The sequence below is a fragment of the Benincasa hispida genome, chromosome 2 (genome assembly GCF_027475165.1).
Source record: "Benincasa hispida cultivar pf3 chromosome 2, pf3_genome.v1.1, whole genome shotgun sequence".
NCBI lineage: Eukaryota > Viridiplantae > Streptophyta > Magnoliopsida > Cucurbitales > Cucurbitaceae > Benincasa > Benincasa hispida.
Genome location: NC_143479.1, coordinates 3,808,000 through 3,828,204, shown reverse-complemented (window position 1 = coordinate 3,828,204; position 20,205 = coordinate 3,808,000).

The window sequence follows — 20,205 nt, the reverse complement described above, 5'->3', positions numbered from 1 at the left end:
TAATATGCTTGTCTCACAAAACGTTATGACAATTGTAAAACAATAGGAGAGAAACAGAAAAAACACAAAGATTGGTAATCTAGTTCGGTGATACCACTTATGTCTGAGGACAAGTGGGAAAGATATTCCACTAATATATAAAAGTCAAGCAATTATAACGTTGTACTTATTTGTAAATAACAACAATTGCAGTGATATCCGTACAACCTGATTTAACTAATCACCTAGGCTCTCCCTAGGTGTGAGACTTCTTCTCTCTTGAACTTAGGCTCCTCTTAAGTATGTGAATATTAGTGTCGATACACTTAGGCTTCCCCTAAGTGAGAGACTCCCTCTTTTTGAATGATATCTTTCCTCAAACTTGTGAACTCCTTTCACATGAGAACTTAGGCTCCTCCTAAGTAAGAAAACTCCATTATAGATGAATAGCCCCTTAGGCTCTCTCTTAAGGTATGAGAAATCCTTGGCTCTCTCTTAAGGTATGAGAAATCCTTCTCGATAAATAACGTCTTAGGCTCCCCCTAATACCAGTCAACCTTCGTGTATTGAAGCAAGAATAATTGAACACACCGCCACAAATAGCTCATAGAACTTCTACTCGAAAACAATTTAGAGTAGTAAGTATTTCGCAAAGTTCTCACAATGAACTCATAAAAACAATTGATACGACAACCCTAGCACGAGAATTTCTTGGCCTTAAATAACATAATGGGATAAAGGAAAATAATCCCACATAAAATCACTAGCGTACCAGAAAGGAAAGAATTCCAAACAAGATATTTTGTAGAATACGATAAATAAGAAAATAAAAAATTTGTAGAATTGGCAATTGGAAGAACATCCTATGAGACAAGATCCACCAAGAATAGAAACTGAAACAACTCCAGAAAGTCGAAGAAAATAATGTCAAGAGATTTAAATAAATATATTTAGCTAAAATCATATTTCTAACAAACCCCCCCCTTTGGCTAGGATATATATTTTTAAGATAGAACAAAACCAACACAACCAACCCATATCAACAATTCACAATGAAATTAATTAAAAGCAAGTCTGTCAATCCATAAAGATAATAATCAGAACAAGTCAGTATCTCGAAAGAAGCAACAAACAAATAACAAGTAACAAAACAAAACATTAAACAGAAACAACAACAACCCAAACACTAAACCAAACGTTTGCAACTGCAGCCATCTAGTCATCATTCCAACAACAGATTCAAATCTAGCAACAAATTCAAATGGCTTTAAAAGACTTGATCAAACCAATTCCCTCTCTAGCTTAAATAAAATATTCATGATGAAGGCCTAGCATGATTAGAAGCCGTCCCAACTTGCTTCATCAAATACATCAACGCAGTAAGCTCACGCTTCCGATCAGAAGCACGATCGATAACATTGTTAAGCATTTTAACTTCCTCAGACAAGGAGTGCAAAAGACGATGATCAAAAGAAGAGACAACAAAATCAGCACTTGGAGCTTCCTTGACAGTACCAGTAGAAGGCGGAGCGATCTCAGGAACATGATGTCTTTGAAATAACTTATAGTTGAAATTCAACAACTTGGGATTGGCATCAATAGGTTCACTAGCTGAGAGGAAGTCATATTTCTGAGCAAATAAAATTCCACAATTCAATCTCAGATAAGAAATGGGCAATCTTAGAGCCTGTGGTCCAATATGCCTTCATAATTGCCCAATGACAAAAGCTCCATAATAAAAAGGAGCTCCTTTCCCAATCTGATAAAGCAAAGTAGTCAGAGTAATAGAATGACCAGAGTGATGAGAAGAAGGGCACCAATTTACAATCCCAGCGCGAAACAACACAACATATTTAGCACTTAGTTCAGTAGAAGCAAGTTGTCTAGTCTTAGGTCAAGCATTCTTCAAACCAGCAATTAATTTTGAGATCAAATCTTTCACTGAAGGACATAGCTTAAGTGTTAAGTGGAACATTTTTGTTAAGAAATGAATTCATCATACCAAAAGTAAAAACAAAACTATGACCTCTGATATAAACCTTTCGAAAATCAGGAGAATTGAGCATCATTAAAAGTAGGAGATAAATTGACAATAAACTCTCTCACAAGTTTAGGATAATAGGAACCAAGATTCAAAATAGTCTACATTAGATCAGCTTTGATAAGAAGTTCCATGATGTTAAGACAATCTTGAGCCCTTTCCGACAACTCCTTTTCACCAAAATTCTTCCTCTGGACCACAAACTTCTATAAAAAGGCATTCGCCTTATAGTGTAAGGAAACACCATCAAGGGGAACAGAGGGAACAGAGGTAGGATTTGCCTTTTTCTTTTTATCCTGAGCAGAAGTAGGGTGATGGGCCTTTGAACCTTTTCAGATTCATCATTAGTGTTGTTAATCAACCCCACTCTTTGGATGACTCAGACAAATTTTCATCATTCTCTCTATTAGAATTTCCTTTTGAAGTCCCAGAACTAGTCTTCGCATCCTCTACAACACTTTTCATTTTGGACATCATCTGACTAATAGGCACATTATATCTTGACTGGAGAAATTCAACTCATGATAATTATCAGAGGATTTTGTAGAACTCTCTCTTTTCTTCAACTGGTTAGGATCAACATTAACCCTTTCAACCTTATTACTCTCTACAGACACTTTTTCAACATTCTCATTTGAAGACAACAACTTAACAGGCTCTTCAAGCACTTGCTTATCACACACAGAAAAAACCACACACAGAAAAAACACTTTGCTTTGTGTGGTTTTTTCTGTGTGTGATAATCAATCCCCATTTCAACATTCTTCAATAACACTTTGCTTATCATACACAGAAAAAACCACAAGAGACTCATTAGAAGCAGAAACATTCACAGTAACATCACCACTCAATATAGACACATGCATAAGCCGATCAATCAATTTAGAGGGACTATCAACATTTGAAGGAACGTCGGGACTAGTTCTAGAGACATTAACATCCGCAACAACAAGACTAGTTTCAAAAGAAGAGATAACATTCTAATTATCAAAGACAAACGATTCAGAAACCCTAACTGCTTTGCTAGAAGGTTCACCAACCTCATAAGATATATTTTTCTTAGAACCATGACTCTGACAATCATGTTCAGCAGAACTAGAAGAAGAAGATTTATTACAGTTATCAAATATTATCTTACTTGATCCCATAAGATCAGTCATAGTTAAGCTGGTCGTGGCCAACAGGTCAATCTTTCTTTTAGCAAAAACCAAAGAACTAACATTCGATCTCTTCTACTTGATAGAATGAGAAGTAGCAAGTTTATCACCAAAGGAAGAATGTAGCCCTCGCATTCAAACGCCATGCACGTTGGTAGTAGTTGCAGAAACATCAACATTAACAATTTTCTTCCGATTAGCTTTCTCTTTGAAACGAACCATCTTTTTCTTACGAACATAAGTCTTCTTCCTAGTGTTCACCATCATGCAAGAACAATACAAAAATAGATCACTTGGATAGTTGAAGCAACATGAAGAAGAAGATGAACAACCACATTGGAAGGGATTAGTACCTCAGTTAATAACTCACCTACGAAAACTCAAATTTAACTTAATCACTACGATATGCTAAGCGTGGGTCATGACTAGATCACAATTAATGGACTTACTAACAATAAGGTCCCAAACTGCTAAAAACAACACCCGATAATTACTTGCTATAAATTTATTTTGCAAAGGCCCAAACTAGCTCTTGGGGCTTCAAACTGAGTTGCATCCAATGCCTTAGTAAATGTCTCTGCAAGTTGATCTTTGGTACGAATGTGTTCTAGAACAATTTGCTTATTTTCCACAAGATCACAAATAAAGTGATATCGTATATCAATATGTTTGGTTCGATAGTGTTAGACAGGATTCTTTGATATATTGATAGCACTAAGGTTGTCACAGTAAAGAGTCATGGCTTCCTATAGAACATCGTATTCCTTCAACATCTGCTTCATCCACATCAGTTGAGTACAACTACTGCCTGCAACAATGTATACGGATTTTGCAGTAGATAGAGACACACAATTTTGTATCTTGTTAAACCATGATATTATTGGATTGTATGTCCTAAAAGTCGTAGTTTGTAATCTTTAAACTCATTCTATTTACAATAAAGTTGTTATTGAGGTCTATTCAATAATGTTGTTATTGAACATGTAAATTGTACTTGTAATAGTCTAAATCCAATAAACTAACGAACCCCTGGCTATACCATAAATACTTAAACTTTATGTAGAGACATAAAAGTGGATCAAGTTTGAGTATATAATCAAAATGGTCTATAAGTATAAGGATAGGGTTGGGTACCTTATCCTGGAGACACTATGGATGCAACCTACTTTGTATATGATAGAAACGTTGTGATCCTAAAGTCATTCATGTAGAGACATGCAAGTGGGAGCATCCTATGCAAAATATGTTTGCATAAGACCGAAATAGGAAAAAATCACTTTTCTTTATAACACCGTTTACTGTTAAAATTGACTATTTCAATTCGATGACCTAAGGTAACTCGATCTTAATCTTGAGTTAACTATGAACTCCTGTTTATTCGGGATTATCCTTTAATCTACATGGGTGAGAGTGGCTCGACATCGCCACTCAATAAGCTTCCCGTTTTAGGGGAAAGACCGGGTAGATAGCTGGGGTCATAGTTTTGCAAGATGAAATTCATTCCTACTTGATTTCAAGGTTAGCAGATAGATTGTTCCATTAAGTATTGACTCCTAGTCTTAAACAAGGGACCCCACCCTCTCTATGATTGAGAGGGATTTGGTTTATTAGTAGAACCATAAACCAATTGTTCATTAGTAGATTAATGGAGACTTAAGGAGCAAGATTTATTACAGGGTTAAAATGGTAATTTTGATCAAGTTGTTAATATGAACAATATGTGCATGATTGATTTACTACTCATGGTTAAATCAAGTGGACAAAAATATATCTACAGTGAGGATAGTGCAACTACTGGACTTTAGTGGAGTAACCCAGTAGTTAATAAATTTTGGTTAATTCAGTTAAAAGAGTTTAGCCAATTAATCTCAAATCGTTTGAGCTCATAATTTGTAGGTCCATTAGGTCCTCTACTAACTCGTAAATGGATTAAACCTTAGAATAGTGTGTTGAGAGAATTTGAAATGTTCAAATTTGGATTAGGGTTTGGTTTATTATATTTTATATAATTAACGTTTAATTATCGTATTAGACGTTTTTGGAGAATTTTAAAAAATATTTAAATTTGATTTAAATATAACATATATGAATATAGATTTAAATTAGGATTATGTGTTTTATTAATTTAATATTTGATATTAAATTAATTAAATTGCTTAGTTAATTATATATTTATTTATTTTTTAAAATAAATTAAATTTTGAATTTTGGAAATTCAAATTCAATTATCATTTAAATTAATTTTTTAATCAAATAAATAAATTAAAGAAAGAAAGTGGGATTATCCTAAAAATCCCACCACCCATTCCACCTAATAAAAAATTATAGTGCTAAATTGAGTGTCAAAATTTGGTGCTAATCAAGTTGACAAGCAGAAACGTGCAAGGGATTGGAGCAATTAGTGGAGTTTCAAAGGTTGTTTTTCTAAACCCTTGTTTCTGAAAAACATGAACTTGCATGCTTAAACACTAACAATTGGTATCAGAGCACATTTTAAGCACTCAATTTACGTTAATTTTAGCTTGGTAGGTGTAATAGAGTTGAAACTAGTTTGTAATTGAAGAAGAAATGAAGCAAGCTTGTAGAAAATAGTAGCAAAATAGCTATTGAATTTACATAGTTGCAATGCTGTTCTTCAGCCACCCTAGAACGCATGATCGAGGTTGAATCTGGTTCGGGTGGTTTTGTTCGACCGGCTCAGGTCATTTTTTTTTTGGTTCAACTGGGTTTTGGATCGATTCAGTAATTTTCAAGCCTTTAAGGTCTGGTTCAAGTGGTTTGGAGCTGATTCGGGTCCGTTCGGGTGTTTTAGTGGCGGTTCTGTTGGGAATGGTGTCCTAAATCTCTTGGTAGTCTCGTAGTTTGTAAACTCTGTAAACATATTGTTATTAATAAAATAAGTGTTATTTTATAAGCATTTACTCAATCCAATAAATAAGATCCGAGGTTATTTTATGTAAATTTAAACAAGTATGTAGAGACATACATGTGGATCTTGTTTAAATTAATAACCTAAGTGGTCTGTAGTATATGAATAAGGAGGGATACCTTATCCTGATGACGCTATGGATAGGGCCCACATTGCAGATATTACAAGTGTTATAAAGCGCTACAAATGGTCTGATCCTGATCATTCATGTGGAGACATGCGAACGGGGTATCCTATACAAAGAGTTTGTATAAGACCGGACCATGAAATGATTTGTCTTTTTATATAACGCTGTTGATAATAGAGACTTACATTTCACTAGGATAACCATAGGTAACATTACTTGAATCCTGAGTGAGTTGGGAACTCCTGCCTATGAGGGTGGTCCTTTGATTTGTATGGGTGAGAGTGACCAGATTGTCAACTCAACAAGCCTACCATTTTGGGGATTCATCTGTTAGTGGAGCTGGGAACTCAGTTACACAAGACAGAATTCACTCTTTCCCCGAAGCAGGGATAAGTAGATAAATGGCTCCCTTAAAGCTGATTCCAAGTCTTGAACATAGTGGTCACACCTTCTCTTGAGAAGAAAGGACTCAATCATAGTGGGACTATAACTTATTGTTCATTAGAGGAATCAGTGGTACTTAAGGAGTTAGATGTAACTATAGGGACAAAACGATAAATTGGCCCAGCTGTACTTACGAGCGATTTGTGAAGTGTCATTGCATTGTTGATTAGTTATATCTAATGGACACAGAAATATATTTGTAGTGCGAAAAGTGCAACTATCGGTCTTTAGTGGAGTGCCTGACAGTTAACAGATGGTGGATATCGTGATTAAAGTGTTTAGTTAGTTATTCACATACCGTTGGAGTTTCAAGCTACATGTCCATAAAGTCCCCTTGGTAGCTCTATGGGTTCATAAATCACGAAGTAAGCTTGTTTTAAATGAGATTTCTAATGAGACTGCTAAGACTTCAACAAGAGTTGTTGATGTCAGTTCATATAGTCAACCATCTTAAGAGTTGGGATTGCCTCGACGTAGTGAGAGGGTTGTGCATGCACTTGTACGCTACATGGGTTAAACAGAAACCCAAAACATCATGTCTGATGATGGAGTTGAGGATCTGTTGTCTTATAAGGAAGTAATAGAAGATGTTGACAAAGATGAATGGATTAAAGCCATAAATCAGGAAATTGAGTCTATGTACTTCAATTCTGTCTAGGGGCTTGTAGATTAACCTAATAGGGTAAAATCTATAGGTTGTAAGTGGATCTATAAGAGGAAAAGAGGTGTAGATGGAAAGGTACAGACCTTTAAGGTTAGACTTGTGGCAAAGGGTTATACCCAGGTTGAAGGAGTGGATCATGAAGAAACTTTCTCACCTGTTGTCATGTTGAAGTCTATCAGGATTCTCCTGTGCATAGCCACATTTTATGATTATGAGATATGACAAATGGACGTTAAGACTGCCTTTTTGAATGGTAATTTTGAGGAGACCATCTACATGGTTCAACCAGAAGGATTCATTCAACAAGATCAAAAGCAAAAAAGTTTGCAAGCTTAATCGGTCCATTTATGGACTGAAACAAGCATTTAGATCTAGGAGTATAAGATTTGATACTGGGATCAAATCTTATGGCTTTGATCAGAATGTTGATGAGCCTCGTGTTTACAAGAAAATCATCAACAACTCAGTAGCTTTCCTTGTGCTGTATATAGATGATATCCTACTCATTGGGAATGATGTAGGTTTTCTGACTGACGTTAAGAATGGTTAGCCACAGTTTGTTCTAGGGATCCAGATCATAAGAGATCGTAAGAACAAAAGGTTGGTCTTGTTTCAGGCATCGTATATTGACAAGATGTTGATCAAGTACTTGATGTAGAATTCCAATAAGGGTTTATTACCTTTCAGGCATGTAATTTTTTGTCTAAGGAACAGTGTCCTAAGACACCTCAAGAGGTTTAGGAAATGAGACAGGTTCCTTAAGCATCGGCTGTTGGTAGCCTTATGTATGCAATGTTATGTACTAGACCTGACATTTGCTATGCAGTAGGGATTATCAGTCAATATCAGTCCAATCTAGGATTAGATCATTGTAACGGTGGTCAAAATAATCCTCAAGTATCTTCAGAGAACGAGAGACTATATGCTTATGTATGGAGGTAAGGATTTGATCCTTACATGATACACAGACTCTGACTTTTAGACTGATAGAGATTCTCGGAAATCGACATCAGGGTCAGTGTTCACTCTGAATGGAGGGATTATAGTTTGGTGAAGCATTAAGCAATGATGTATCGCAGACTCCACTATGGAAGCCAAATATGTAGCTGCTTGTGAAACCGTTAAAGAGGCTATTTGGCTTAGGAAGTTCCTTACTGATTTGGAAGTTGTTCTAAATATGTCTTTGTTGATCACACTTTATTGTGATAACATTGGGGCTATGGCAAATTCTAAGGAACCTCGGAGTCACCGAACAGGCAAACACATAAAACGGAAGTATCATTTGATCCGAGAGATTGTGCATCGCGGTGATGTGATTGTCATGAAGATTGCGTCGGAGCACAACGTTGTTGATCCATTTACCAAGGCTTTCACGACTAAATTGTTCGAGGGTCATCTAGAGAGTCTAGGTCTACGGGATATACGACACCTTATCTAAGGCAAGTGGGAGATATTATTGGGATATAGTGTATGCTCTAGTTTATTGTATTTTGTACTGTCTTTGTATTGTACATTAGTCTCCCAAGGCTTTAGGACAAGTGGGAGATTGTTGGAAATGGCATCCTAAATCTCGTGGTAGTCTTATAGTTTGTAAACTCTATAAACATATTGTTATTAATAAAATAAGTGTTATTTTATAAACATTTACTCAATCCAATAAACTAAGATTCGAGGTTATTTTATGTAAATTTAAACAAGTATGAGACATACAGGTGGATCTTGTTTAAATTAATAACCTAAGTGGTCTGTAGTATATGAATAAGGAGGGATACCTTATCTTGATAATGCTATGGATAGGGCCTACTTTGCAGATATTACAAGTGTTATAAAGCACTACAAATGGTCTGATCCTGATCATTCATGTGGAGACATGCGAGCGGGGGTATCCTATACAAAGAGTTTATATAAGATCGGACCACGAAATGATTAGTCTCTTTATATAACGCCGTTAGTAATAGAGACTTTTCACTAGGATGACCATAGGTGATATGACCTGAATCTTGAGTGAGTTGAGAACTCATACCTATGAGGGTGGTCCTTTGATTTGTATGGGTGAGAGTGGCCAGATTGCCAACTAAACAAGCCTACCATTTTGGGGATTTGTCTGATTGGAGAATTGGGAACTCAGCTACACAAGACGGAATTCACTCCTTTCCAAAGTAGGGGTAAGTAGATAAATTGCTCCCATAATGGTTGATTCCGGGTCTTGAACATAGTGGCCACACCCTCTCTTGGGAAGAGATGACTCAGTCATAGTGGGACTATGACTTATTGTTCATTAGAGGAATCGGTGGTACTTAAGGAGTTAGATATAACTACAAGGCAAAATAGTAAATTGGCCTAGCTGTACTTGCGAGCGATTTGTGAAGGGTCCTCGTACTGTTGATTGGTTATATCCAATGGACACAAAAATATATCTATAGTGCGAAGAGTACAACTGTCGATCTTTAGTGGAGTGCCCTACAGTTAACGGATGGTGGATATCGTAATTAAAGTGTTTAGTCAATTATTCACGTACTGTTGGATCTTCAAGCTATAGGTTCATAAGGTCCCCTTGGTAGCTCAATGAGTTCAAGTTGTGAATCTGATTTTGGGTTAGTTTGAAGTGTTCAAATTAACAAGAGGAAATTTGATTATATATGATATAATTAAATTGATTCAATTATATATGATATAATAGATATGATGTATTTGATACATTATTTGATCGGAGGAATTAATATAAATATGATTTATATTAAATATCATAAAATAGAAAAAGAACTATGGTTTATATGTTGCATATGATGCAATATTAAAACTATAGGTTATAAATATAATATGATAAGTTGGTTATTGTATTTATTTATAATTTATTAATTATATGATAAGTTGGTTATTGTATTTATTTATAATTTATTAATTATATGATAATTAATAATTCTTTTTCTCTATAACCAACTTGAGTGGGAGGTTATTTGCGGTTTTATGGTAATTGTGAGATAAAAAGAAAAATTGTTTTTCAAATCATTGGTCGAAACATCTCACAAAACACTATCGAGTAAAAAGTGTTTTACTAAACGATAGCTTAACAGAGTATAAAGATCAAGTATCGAGTTTACTATGCGACAGTTACTCGTTGCTACACGATTGATTATCAAGTCTATACGATAGACTTCCTTCTTTTGTTGCATACTCAATCGTCTACTCGATTGTTTACCTCCTCCATCTCTCTATCCAAAGTCATACAGAGCCCATAACTCTTGGATTCTCACATCGAGAATACCAAGGTACCCTTATGGTGGTGTCGAGTTTTCTTCGAGGCTCAAGGATCGAGTTGTACTCGATTGTGATCGAGGTTCTTCCAGTTCGTGCTGTTTGCTGTATTGCTCGTTGGGTTCGTGCTATTGGACGCGTTGGAGGCCGATCGAGGGAAATATGTGAAGAAAGAGTTCTTCAAAGGTATTATACTCGATCCCTTTGTATTTCATTTAGAAGCATGTTGTAATTTATTCTTTATGCATAACTATTTCTGTATGACTGTAAATGTATGTGTTCTTTCTCAATGGAGTTTGGAACGATTCGCTTCTGCTCACTGGTTCTCTAGTTTTAGAGTTCTTTCAGGTTCAAGACAAGTTTTAATTATTATTGTAATAGTTTAGCTTATTTGACTACTTAGGATGCCAAAACTGGTCCATATTAGTATATGTTTATTTATTTATGCATTGTGAATGCATGTTATAATAAATAAATCTTGTATGTGCATAATGTATGTCATGTAGATTTAAAATCCCATTATAAGGAGCATGCAACATGTATTAAAAGTATGTCATAATTAGTTATAATATATAATATGCATGTGTTAGGATTTCATGTTTGATATAATTGGTTATATTAAAGTATATAATGCTAGTGGTATGTTATGGATTTAATGCATGTCTATAGTTTTATAAATTGTTATAAAATGAATTTGACATTTAAAATCTATAACAAAGATAAAATACATGCTCACCTAGTATTAACAAATAACAACTTGTTTTAATTAGTTAAAATAGGTCGTTATCTTATAAAACTTCGGTTACAAACTCACCGGGCTAAATCCTACCCAAGACCAGAGGTACTTAAGTTGATGATTTACAGAACATTTGTACTTGGGGATTTTAGTTGGTTCTTGAGTGTTGTTGACTCGGTTTTATGAGCATGTGTGAGTGGTGTGAGGTAATAAACTTATTTATCACTTAGACATCGTAGGTTAAACCAAAATATATAAATTATACTTAGATAAACACCTAGACTTAGGTTGTTTTTAGTCGGAATATACCTAAAGTAAATTATACATACCCAAACAAATAGAACACTTTAGTGAGAGATTAATAATATATATGATATATTGTTTTTAGCTCTCACGTCCCTAAGAGTTCACACCATGAAGTCCATGCTCGGCTTCGTGTCACTTTTACTGCGACTGCTCCATTCAAAAAGTGTTTGCATGGGTCAATAACAAGGTGAATAGGGGAAGTAGTTCATAGTAAGTGGGTGAAGAAAATGTGTCAACATATCCTGCGGTCTCTTCCATTAGGTTTCATCGTGAAATTTCTATGTTCCACCTGTGTGTCGTTTTTAGGCGACCACCCATTCAGAAGGTTGTAACATAGGGATGTAAACACCACAAACTTTAGAAATGAATAGGGTTTCTTAGTTTCGTTTTCAGCATTGTCTTCCAATTTGAGAGCTTGTTGATACCATTCTCTGAAATCTGAAAATGGAGGGTCATACTTATAAGAATTACTAAGTGTTAGTAAGTTCTCGACCAAAAATGACAACTAAATTGCTATAGGAATAAAGAGTTATTCTAGTATTGATATTTAGTCAAGAAATGTCTTGCTTCAATGAAGGCGCCCCTTGGTAGCATCTATTCTAATTCACTAAAGTATTGTTGCAATTAATAATGAAATATGGGTACATTGTTACTTTTGCTAAAATAAGTTGGGTTTAAAAGTAGTTTACTAATAGATTTTGTCTAAATTTTTAGCATATCGAATTCTGGTATCCAAGTTTTGGCTTCCGATAAGTTTAACGGCAAAGGTTAATCAACCTAGAAATCGAACATCAATATAATGCTAGTTGTGGATGATTTAAGTTTTGTTTTAATAGAGGAATGTCCTCCAGTTCCTAGCTCAATTGCAAATTGAAATGTTCGGGATGCATATGACAAATGGGTTAGGGCAAATGAAAAAGCCCGAGCCTATATTTTAGCCAGCATATCTGATGTGTTGACTAAGAAGCATGAGAGCATGGTCACCGTTAAGGAAATCATGGAATCATTGTAGGAGATGTTTGGACAACCGTCCTCATCCATTCGACATGATGCTCTTAAATACGTTTATAATTCCCGAATGAAGAAGAGGACCTCTATTGGAGAACATGTCCTGGACATGATAGTCCTTTTCAATATCGTTAAGGCAAATGGGGTTGTCATAGATGAGAAGAGTCAAGTCAGCTTCATCATGGAATGTATTTTGAAGGGTTTCTTAGAATTTCGAATGAATGCGGTGATGAACAAAATAGAATATAATCTAAGTACTCTTCTTAATAAGCTTTAGACTTATCAATCATTGATGAAAAATAAAGGTCAAGAAGGGGAAACAAATGTTGTAACTCCTGAAAAATTTCAGAAGGGATTGTCATCTGGGACTAAACCCCGTGGCAAGAAGTTTGAACCTTCTACTTTTAGAGATAAGAGTATCCAGATGAAGAAGAAGGGAAAATGGAAAAAGAAAGCTCCTGCAAATTAAAGCAAGTCCAAAATTGCTAAAGGTAAATGTTACCATTGCAAGGAAGATAGGCATTGGAAAAGAAACTGCCCAAAATACCTTGCTGAAATAAAGGTTGAAAAGGCAAAACGAGGTAAATTTTATTTACTAGTGACTGAGACATGTTTAGTGGAGAATTCTCATTTGACCTGGATACTAGTTTCGGGTGCCCTAACCATATTTGCACTTTCATTCAGGAACCTAGATCTTGGAAATAGCTAGCAGAAGGTGAGATGACTTTCAAAGTGGGAACGGAAGAAGTTGTCTCAGCTCATGCAGTGGAGATTTGAAGTTATTTTTTTAGAGATGTTTACATTTTGTTAGAAATTTTTTATTACGTGTCTGACTTTAGGGATCGAATCCGGTAGTAGAAGCGTTTCAACGAGGAACGCCTTGCATCCTGCAATTAAATTTTACATTAAACAAAATCGTTACACTAAATAGAATAAATAAACACGTAAATTAGAATGCTTTTAGGGAATGATTAGATCGATTCTTACCTTTGTAGATTCCCTAATACCACGGACAAGTTTCTCCAAGATTCTAATGAACAAATCTCCAAACGATATTGATCACGAATAACTCCTTGAACGATCTTGAACACTACCACGAGAGAAACCTCGTTATTCTCTTAGGATTCCAATAGAGTATGAGTGGTACCCAATTATTGGGAGAGGGAGAGGAGAATAATGTTTTTTGGAGTGTAGAGAGGCTTGGAGAAAATTCTACACAATAACACTAAGAAGTTGTGTATTGTTAGAGTTTCTCTACAATGAAACTACATTGTGTGTTTTGCCAAGGGCTATAGGGAGATCTTTATATAGGGAAGGGCCAAGGCCTTTCCTTAATATATTTTCCTTTTCCATAATGAATTAAATAACACTTATTTAATTAATTAGCCCAATTTAGGGTTGGCAACGAGGTTGGGGCGGGGCAAGGGGAGGGGGAGGGGGAGGGAGACCCCCCATGGGGGAAATTCACCCGCCCTCGTCCCCACCATTTGGGGAAACGGGGTCTTCGCAGGGCCCCATTCCCCATTTCCCCGTAGACGGCAGTAGACTCAGCAGTAGGGTAGATTCGGCTTGAATAGACAGATCTCGGCAGCAGACTCGCAGATGGCAGCGGTTTGAACAGACAAATCTCGACAGCAAGGCAGAATGCGAATGGCAACAGATCTCGCCTCACAAACTGTCAGACGACAACGGCTTGAACGCACAATGTTAAACGACAACATTGTGAATATTGAATGACAGATAGTGTGGTGTGGTATGATTTTCAATTTAGGGCTTTTTTTAGTTTTTAGGTTTAGGCTTGGCTTCTTGGGTTAGAGTTAAGTTTGGATATTTAATTTTAGGCTTGAATAATATATATTATAAATATATATAAAAATCAATTATTTTATATATTATAAATATATATTTATAAAAATATAAATATATCAAATTGGGGTCGAGGATTAATCGGGGTCAGGGTCGAGGCAGGGATACCATCCCCAGCCTAAAAAATTTTCCCAGGTTTGATCCCGCCCCTCGGTCAAATCGGGGAATCCTCGACCCGGATGGGTCAGGGCCCCGCGGGTGTTGGGGATGATGCCCTAAACTCCCGTTGGGTCCTGTAGTTTGTAAACACAGTTTTGAACAAACGCTTGTGATGTAATAATATATGATATTTTCTTCACTTTGGTCTATGGAACATTGGATGTTTTAATTGCTTTATCATAAACCAATAAACTAAGATCACTGGTTGTTGTTTGCAACTTAAGCATGTATGTGGAGACATATAAGTGGATCATGTCTTAAGTGATTATAAAAATGGTCTGTAGTATATGGATATAGGAGGAAAACCTTATCCTGGTAACGCTACAGATGCGGTCTTCTTTGTAGAATAGTTATAAGTGTTGTGACTTGCTACAGATAGTCTGATCCTGATCATTCATGTGGAGATATGCGAGCGGGGGCGTCCTATACAAAGGAGTTTGTAGAAGACCACCACGAAGTGTTATAGTCTCGTTATATAACACCGATCATGACAGAGACTTCATTTCACTAGGATGACCATAGGTAACATGATCTCAATCTTGAGTGAGTTGGGAGCTCCTGTCTTTGACGGCGGTCATTTGATTTACATGGGTGCGAGTGGCCAGATCGTCGACTCAAACCTACCACTTTGGCGATTCGTCTGATTTGGGAGTTGGGAACTCAGCTACACAAGATGGAATGCACTCCTTCCCCGAAGTAGGGGTAAGTAGATAGATTGCTCCCTTAAGGGCTGATTTCGGGGCTTGAACGATGTGGCGGCACACACCTTCTCATGGCCTGAGAGCTATCCACTCATAGTTCTTCAACTGGACGTTCTCAGTGAGAGCGAGAGGTGCAGTCCGTGGACAAGAGCGAGATTTCTGCGAAGAAGAGTTCTTCAACTGGTATGTTTCTTGTCTCTTTTGTTGATTAAAGTTTCATAGCATGCCTGTAATTTGTTGTTATTGCATAATTAATATGTTTGGTTGTGAATGTGGTAATTCTATCACAATGAGTTTGGAACGATCTTACTTCCGCTCAGAAGTACTCTTTGATAAGAATTCCTTCAATTAGTATCAGAGCCAGGTTTTGATATTCCATATTCATTGATGCAAAGAATAACATTTACTTTCTCGGTAGGTAAAGCATGTCTACACTCTGTTTAATTGTTAAATGGTTTAGTGGATGTGGATTAATGGAGTTTTCTGGGATGAAGCCTCTGGTTGTTTAGATTCTTTTACATTCGAAGTTAATTGTAAGGGCCCTTGCGTTTTTGGGCATATTAACTTGCCATCGAGTCTGTAAATTCAAAGTGTTTGAGTCTCTGTGAGTTGTTCGTGATGAGGCTTCAAGGCAAGGAGTTGCTGTTCTTCGAGGATGAAGATGACCAAGCGTTGGTCGGGTTGTGTAAACGATGGGGTAAACGATCGTAGAGTATCGGATACTCGGGAGCAGGTTGACGCGCGCGCAGTAGACGACGTGTAGCTCAGCAAGCTTCATCGCTTAGTTCCTGACTACACGATCGCAGAGTAAAAAGTTTACTTGTCACTTGTTATATGACCGTCTAGACGATTGTGCCTTACAACAATGTCATCATCTAAACGATCGTTTAGACTCGCGTGTTTTGTCTTCTGTGCTAAACGATTGGGTACCTCATGCTTCAACACATAGTTATTGGTACTCGATCGTAGCTAAACGATTGTGTATACCCGACCGCATTACTAAATGATGGGAGCTTTGCCCGGGCGACTTAAGACCCGGTTCGCTTGTGAACCGTTTTTCTCGATGGAATATGTAATAGATAGAATTTTTATTTTCAGTTTTGAGGCGGTTCATCCCGGTCCATTAATCTTTGTGAATGTACATAGGATGTATGTTTATTTATATGTCATATGGTATATCATATAGAAGAAATCCCACCTTAGGTTATGCATTGATCATACATCATCTCTTTATTATAAGTATTATGATTTAGAGAAGCATTATTTAAATTACATAAGAGCATGCTCATGCATCATATAATATAAGAGTTATATTCATGCATGCATTAAGCATAGACATGCATCATCTTTATATTATAAGTGTTATAGTATAAGGGTGTATGGAAACTTGTTTGCTTGGTTCATTACTTGTATATAAAAGTTATGTATAGCAATGAATGGACATTGCATGAAGCATGACATATAGGTTAAATTTATAAGTGTTATAAATACCTAGTTGTGTGGCAATGTGTATGGTTTTAGTTGTTTCTTTTATAAAGTTTATAAGGAAATTAGAACTAAAATCTATAAGAAAGACTTGCATGCGAACTTAGGCTTGAATCATGGTTTTAAAAGTGTTTTAAAACTTGGTGGAGATAAACCTAAGATCACAGTTCTAATATGATTAGCAAACTAGGTTTTAATCTTTTAATCAGTCTAATAGGATTAAATTGACTAATAAAAGGTTAAAGTGTAGCAAATCTATCTATAAGAGACCTTTTGTCTAAGGCGGATTTTGTCTAGGCTGGGTTTTTTAGGTGACGGAAACGGAAGTCCCCTACCTGAGAACCTACTTGGAAAGGTGAATTAGATAGATTTGATGCATGCATGCAAATTTGAGGACAGTCCATTAAAGAGTTTAATGTGACTACTTGAACTTGTTTAATTTCAAAGACAAGAGTTGTTTTTTAGCAGATTAAACCGACTTAGATTAAAATCAGTAGCCGGATGGTCTAAGTTAATGAACCCCTAGATAGAACATTCAGCGGTAGGTACTTAGGGTATCTGATACTTCATTTAAACCTCTTCGCGTTTCTCCATTTATTGTCCACACCGTGAGATCTATCTTCGGCCTTGTGGCACCCTGGGAGTGTCCCCCTAAAAGATGGTGTTTGGATAGGTCAATATCAAGGTAAATGGAGAGAATGGTCATAGTAAGTGGGAGCGAGACGTGCGACAACATATCCCATGGTCTCTCTTGTTAGGTTGGATAAAGTTTGTGCATCGCCTCGAGGCACCTTAGGAGTGTCCCCCTATAGGATGATAGTTTTGCACGTTTCTTTATCTGATCTTTTGTATAGGATAAAGTCGTTTAGTCTCTTGTCCTAATATGCTTTTTTCCTATGGTGGGCGCATTAGAGTGGGACTCTAGGGCCGAAAACGAGGGGTTACACTTACGCGGAATTGTTAAGGGTTAACAGTTCTGGACCGAATGAATGGTGACTGTTAGGTGCAGTTCCAAGAGTTAGTTCTGCCTAATGGTTGAGAGTGTCTTATCCCAGTGAAGGGGAATCTGATCACCCCACCGGTGACATTTTTCCTGCTTCACTGGGCATCATTGCGAAATAGAAGTTTTTTTTTCACTTAGGGTACTTGGAAACTAATTTGCTAAAACTAAAATTGGTGTTAAAATGTGGTTAAAGCATAGACTTATTAAGTTTGTTCTGTTTTCAGCAACGTTTTAAAAAGCCACCACCACAATAGCTCTATTTAGTGCCGATAAACTGACAGGCAAGAATTACGCTAGTTGGAAACACACGATCACAACAATACTTATCATCGATGATCTCATGTTCGTCCTTACGGAGGAGCATCCTCTTATTCCACCTCCTAACGCCCTTCAAAATGTTCGAGAGGCCTACGTGCATTGGACACGGGTGAATGAGAAGGCTCGAATTTATATCTTGGCCTGTCTTAATGACGTTTTGGCCAAGAAGCATGAGCCCATGGTCTCAACGCGTGAGATCATGGAGTCCCTGTGGGGGATGTTCGAACAATCATCTAAACATCTCAAGCATGAGGCTCTCAAATGCATCTTCAACTCCAAAATAGAGGAAGGCACCTCTGTTCGAGAACACATGCTTAACATGATGGTCCACTTTAATGTGGCGGAGATGAATGGGTCTAGGATCCATGAGGGCAACCAGGTTAGCATTATCCTGCATTTGTTGCCGGATAGCTTCCTGTACTTTGTAAGCAATGCGATTCTGAACAAAGTGGACCATACCCTTACAACTCTCCTCAACGAGTTGCAGACTTTCCAATCCCTATTGAAAAGTAAGGAGAAGAGAGGAGGTGAGGAAAATGTTGCTTCATCTTCAAAGAAGTTCCATCGAGGTTCGACCTCAAGAACTAAGTCTGCACCTTCTACTTTTAACACTACCAAGTGGAAGAAGAAGAAGGGTGGTAAGGGGAAGGGGAGGATGCCTGCTAACCCATCACTTGTCGCCCAGCGAGGAAGGCGACCAACGCCTGGAGACAAAGGAAAGTGTTTCCATTGTAACCAGGATAGGCACTGGAAGAGGAACTGTCCTCGCTGGATCAAGGAGAAGAACAAGGCTAAGGCTTAGGCCAGCGCGAAACAAGATAAATATGATTTACTGGTGTTGGAAACTTGTTTAGTGGAGAATGATGATTCTGCATAGATTATTGATTCGAGCGCCACTAATCATGTTTGTTCAGGGATTAGATCCTGGCGGCAGTTGAAGGCTGATGAGATGACGATGCGAGTAGGCACCAGGCATGTCGTCTCAGTTGTGGCAGTGGGAAGAGTCTAGTTGACTTTATAGAAGAAATTTCTTGTTTTACATAATGTATTCGTAGTTCCTGAGTTGAAAAGGAATTTAATTTTTGTAAAATACTTGTTACAGTGTAAATATATTCTTGAATTTGAAATGAATAAAGTGTTTATTCATAAATTGTGTAGAAATCTATACAGCATACCTGGAAAATAACTTGTATGTGCTAAGGCCATTAGTAAAAAGTTCCCTCCATAACATAAAGATGTTTGAAACTGTCACAACTCAAAATTAACATCAATGGGTTTCTCCAAAAGATAATGCCCAACTTTGGCACCTTCGATTAGGGCACATCAATCTCAGTAAGATTGAGGGGTTGGTGAAGAATGGACTTCTAAGGGAGTTAGAGGAATATTCTTTACCGGTGTGCGAATCTTGCCTTGAGGATAAGATGACTAAAAGACCTTTTACTAGAAAAGGTTATCAAGCCAAAGAGCCTCTAGAGTTAGTACATTCTGACCTCTATGGTTCGATAAATGTGCGAGCCTGGGGAGGCTATGAGTATTTCATCATTTTTATTGATGATTACTCTAGGTATGAGTATGTTTATTTGATGCAATGGAAGTTTGAATCCTTTGAAAAGTTCAGAGAGTTTAAGGCTGAAGTTGAAAATGCATTGGATAGACGGATTAAGAAACTTCGATCGAATCGAGGTGGAGTGTTTTTGGATTCGCGGCTCCAGGACTATTTGATAGAACATGGAATCTTTTTCTAACTCTCAGCGTCTGGTATACCTCAGTAGAATGGTGTAGTGGAGAGGAGAAACAAAACCTTGTTGGACATGGTTTGGTCGATGATGAGTTACGCTTCCTTATCCGGACTCATTTTGGGGTTTTGCAGCGGAGACTGCAGTATATATACTGAATTGTGTTCCTTCCAAAAGTGTTGCGAGAACACCTCTGGAGTTGTGGAACGGGCGTAAAGCTAGTTTACATCACTTTTGCATATGGGGTTTCCCAACACATGTGCTTGAGGCCAATCCGAAGAAATTGGAATC